At 40.1% G+C, this 4,813-nt stretch overlaps 1 pseudogene across 1 annotated transcript; it reads right to left on the bottom strand.

The window, feature by feature from the left end:
* Positions 1-2,945: 2,945 nt before the first annotated feature.
* On the bottom strand, positions 2,946-3,483 carry LOC309628211 (small ribosomal subunit protein eS24 pseudogene; annotated as a pseudogene). The gene has a single exon. The product of its transcript is annotated as a small ribosomal subunit protein eS24 pseudogene (transcript).
* Between the last annotated feature and the right edge of the window lie 1,330 nt (positions 3,484-4,813).

Genomic DNA, 4,813 nt, shown 5'->3' with positions numbered 1-4,813 from the left:
ATCTCCCAATTCATCCCACCCCCCTTTTCACCCTAGTGTCCATACGTTTGTTCTCTACATCTGTGTCTTTATTTCTGGATTTCTCCAATTCTTTTAAGTGGACAAACATTACCATTATAACAAGAAAAAAGTAGATACTATAAAAATATTTGCCATTTGTAGCAACATGGATGGACTTGGAGGGCATTACGCTAAGTGAAACGTCAGACAGAGAAAGACAAATACTGTATGATATCACTTATATGTGGAATCTAAAAAATACAACCAACTAGTGAATATAACAAAAAAGAAGCAGACTTACAGATATAGAGAACAAACTAGTGGCTACCAGTGGGGAGAGACGTGGGAGGGGCAATTTGGGGAGGGGGAGGGGGAGGGGGAGTGGTAGGCACACACTATTGGGTGTAAGACAGGCTCAAGGACGTTTTGTACAACATGAGGACTAGAGCCAATATTTTGTAATAACTGGAAATGAAAAGTAACCCTTAAAAACTGTATAAAAATATTTTTTAAATAAAAAAATAAATGGAACTTTAAAAAAAACAAAAACAAATAATAGGAATAAAAAATATTACTTTGCAAGGGAAATGAGAAATAATTTATAGAGTCTAAAGTATCAGATAATCTTTCTTAGGCTATGATAACAACCTCAAAATCTCAGTGGCTTAATAAAAAGAAGGTTTTTTTTTTTTCTCATGTAAGGGAAGCCGGGTAACTCTCTGGTATCACTATTACTCACATGTATCAATGTAGTATTTCAGCTTGCTTTACTCTTACAGCATCTTCATATTAACAGTTGCTTCTATAATTGCCAAGATAGAGGAAAATTGGAGAATTATATTTTAAATAATTCTACCTGTAAATGCACATATCACTTCTATTAACATTTCACTGGCCAAATCAAGGAGATGCGGAAATACAATCCTTGCATGGGCCTAGAAAGAGAGGAAAACTGGAAATGGGGAGAGGCACTAATTTCTACCACAGACTGCTCTTCTCATCACCAAATGTTAGGCTCATTGTCTTTCCTGCATGTCAAACATGCCCACTCTTTCCCAAAGGTGACTAATTCAAAGACCCCCCCAAAATATCATTGATCTGAAAATTCAGGATCTTTTGGTGATGCATGATTGTTTCTCCATTAGGTGTGATGTGCAGTAGTCTTTATATCATGTCCAGATGTGGCAGCTCTTGATGTTCTGCTTCATACAGACATACAGTGGTGGAATAGGGACAGTAATTACAAGCATTTTCATTCTGAAAGAGGAAGAGTGGGGGACCTACAGAAGTTCCTAGGCCGTAGTAACATGGATCATCCTGAGAATACATTTCAACAGCCCCCTATCCTGAGGACTTAGACAATTCTGCTCCCTGGGAAGGCTTCCCCAATCCATTCATTTTTTTTTTGTCATCCCTGGCTGTGCCCTCTGAGAGGTTCTTTATTTTATTCTTGGCTATATCTATAAGACCAGCAAGAGATATTGAAGAATTTTGTCCTGGGCTTTAACTACTTCACTGCCTGGGCAAGTCACATTTGTGCTCCCAAATTCAAGTGCGTGGGGATGTGCAGTCTTTTCCTGCGTCTAAAAGAGAATTAGAAATGTGAATGAGAAGTACTCATTCTACCACAGATGATATTATATTTCATTAGAGAGGATTTTTATTTATGTCTACAGCTCACATGGGTGCAAGCAACCTGGGGTCATTTCTGAAACAGATTTTCTGGGCTAGGCAGATGAGGTGGTAATAGGGCTGCCGTCTTTTTTTTTTTTTTTTTTAATAAATTTATTTATTTATTTTTGGCTGCGTTGGGTCTTCGTTGCTGCGTGCGGGATTTCTCTAGTTGTGGCGAATGGGGGCTACTCTTCGCTGCGGTGCACGGGCCTCTCATTGCAGTGGCCTCTCCTGTTGAGGAGCACGGGCTCTAGGCACAAGGGCTTCAGTAGTTGTGGCTTGCAGGCTCTAGAGTGCAGGCTCAGTAGTTGTGGCACACGGGCCTAGTTGCTCTGCAGCATGTGGGATCTTCCTGGACCAGGGCTTGAACCTGTGTCCCCTGCATTAGCAGACGGACTCCCAACCACTGCGTCACCAGGGAAGCCCTGGCTGCTGTCTTTTTGATGGTTGGTTAATTAATTCTAGTTCGCCCTTAATCCTCAGATGCAACTCTTTGGTTTTCCAAAGCAATATAAGGGATGTTTTCCAGGGCCCTTATCTTTGGTGGGTCTTTGACTTCAATTTCTATCTCCCTCACCATTTGAGCCACCAAAAGCACTTCTCAGCTATCTCTCCAGAATTGGCAAGTGCCACATGTGCAAAAGTAGACCAGATGTTAATACATGTCTCTGGAGTTCATTTTCTACCACATCTTGCTCTGGAATATAGCCCATACTTTGCTAGTTTCCTAATGCTTTCAAGCCAATGGTTTTTATATTTTTTCCATGTTTTCTTGTTATTCTCAGAGACTGCAAGAAGCAGAAGTCACTTTGACCAACTCTTTGCCCTCCCCCCCCATTTTTTCTATTTGATTGATGAGAGTCATTATTTGAGGGGACAGCTTTTAAATTTGTTTTCAGGGATGTTAGATGAAGGTTCTAATGCACACTATGTTAGAATCTGGTTGTGATTTCTTAGGCATTATAATTTGAATATAGGCAGCTGTCACCGAGTAGATGGTAGTGGTCTTTAACATAGTATAAGGCTGTGATTCATCTCTTTTCTTATGTTAAACCATGAGGACCAAGCAGATGTGGACATGAGGCAGGGAGACAGCACTGGGAAAGTCATGCCAAATGAGAACATCTAAGTAGGGACTAAGGAAAGAATCTCAAGATAGTCCTGGGCTTAGAATTTTATTAGTCCCAGTGGAGTTAGGGCTTTGAGATCAAGGAACTACCTAGGAGAAGAATGTCTTCCACTCCTAAGATCAAAGATAGAACCTCACCATCTTTTTTTTTTTTTAAAGTCTTAGCTTATTAACTCTCTCATGAAAAATCTGCACAATCACCAAAGACACAGTCACAGCAGAGTCTTTATTCCTTCTGCTGCCCAATCTCCAGCTCACTGCTAGACACTTCGTTTCTTTCTGCCAGCACCAACACTGTCCTTTGCAGTCCCCCTGACTTTCTTCATTCTGTTCTTGCGTTCCTTTCGCTGTTTTCTTGAGGTATTTTTCTTCTCGTACAGGCCATGTCTTGCAAGCCTGTGTTTGGGCTCATCCTTCTTCACATAATCCAAGGAATCATAAATCATGCCAAAGCCAGTTGTCTTGTCACCACCAAAATGGGTTCTGAATCCAAACACAAAGATGACATCTGGTGTGGTCTTGTACATTTCGGCTAGTTTTTCCCGAATTTCTGTCTTAGGTACTGTTGCCTTCCCAGGATGAAGGACGTCGATGATCATTTGTTTCCGCTGAAGTATTCGGTTAGTCATGAACTTCCTGGTCCAGATAGTTACCGTGTTGTTCATGATGGCAGTTAATCTTCAAGCAGCCAGGAAGGAAAAGAGGACTATTTTCCACCAGCCAATCATATCAATGCTCACGGAAGGACCTCGGGAGGCCAAAGCTGGAAAGTGAATTGTCCAAATAAGCTTGGCCCTCTTAACAATTTTCTCCTTGAGAATGAGTTTTACTATAAATATTCCACAGAAACTCTTCTCCCCTGCTGCATCATCTTGTAGATTATGTTGCCTATTGTTTCACTTTTTTTCCCTATTCTTATTTTCTCCCTTCTCTCTTGAACTTGATGCTTCATATGCATACTTGCCAGGCCCAGTCTCACACAGGACTTGGACTTTGGCTACCCACTGAACCATACTGACCAGCCCCACTCATTACTATATCTAATCCTGGCCCCAGGAACACAAGTTTCAGAAGGGTGCCTCTTCCCCCATGCTCATCCCAGAAGGAACATCAGATATAATGCAGATCTCATCCATCTCAGGAATGTTAGATGAAGGTTATAATGCACACTATGTTAGAACACTATGTTAGAGCCTGAGTGGGTTAGAAGACGGGGAATCTAGAAAATAATACTGAGCAACATAGACGTGTAGGCTGTGAAATTAATGTGGAAAAGAGGCTCAGGATATCATCTGAGAGAAAGTGCTTGATGTCACACCAAAGGCTGCTAGGCCAGGCCTAAGACCATTGTTTTACTTTTCTGTACAGATGACTCTACTTCTTTTCTGCCTTGCCAGAGGGAGAAGGTATACTTTATAAAAATTAGAAGCTGTAGAATTGAGAGTCCTAGCCACAGGTTTGCCAGATAAAATAAAGATAACCAGTAAAATTTGAATTTTAGGTAAACAACAAATAATTTTTTAGTATAAGTATGTTGTATGCAATAACGGGGCTCTACTTAGAGTAAAAAAACATCTAATTGTTCACCTGCAATTCAAATTAAACTGGGTATCTTGTATTTTTATTTGCTGCATCTGGCACCCTTTCTAAGTCTTGGGGAAAAGATACTGGATTGGATGAACTCAATAGTGTGAACATTTGAGAGACATTTTTTAGATTGGAGAGATTATGTGTTGTTCAAAAAAATGGAAGAATTTCAATTTGGCTGGAGCTCAGTTTGAGCTGGAGGAAGCATAGTTATAAGACATGTCATGATGAGAAGGGGCAAAATTCTATTGCCATTCCATCCATATTAAAGATTTAAATGCTGTAATTACTCAAAAATTTACATTGATAAGTGACAGATTAATTAAGAGTTAAAGGAAAGCAAGTAGTATTCAAGAATGAATAGAAATGACTGAATAAGGATTGATCACTTATCAATAGAGTCTTTGTTGCTTAAGTGTGATT

Source organism: Balaenoptera borealis (assembly GCF_965194805.1).
Source record: "Balaenoptera borealis genome assembly, chromosome: 4".
NCBI lineage: Eukaryota > Metazoa > Chordata > Mammalia > Artiodactyla > Balaenopteridae > Balaenoptera > Balaenoptera borealis.
This window is presented reverse-complemented; position numbering and strand designations above follow the sequence as displayed.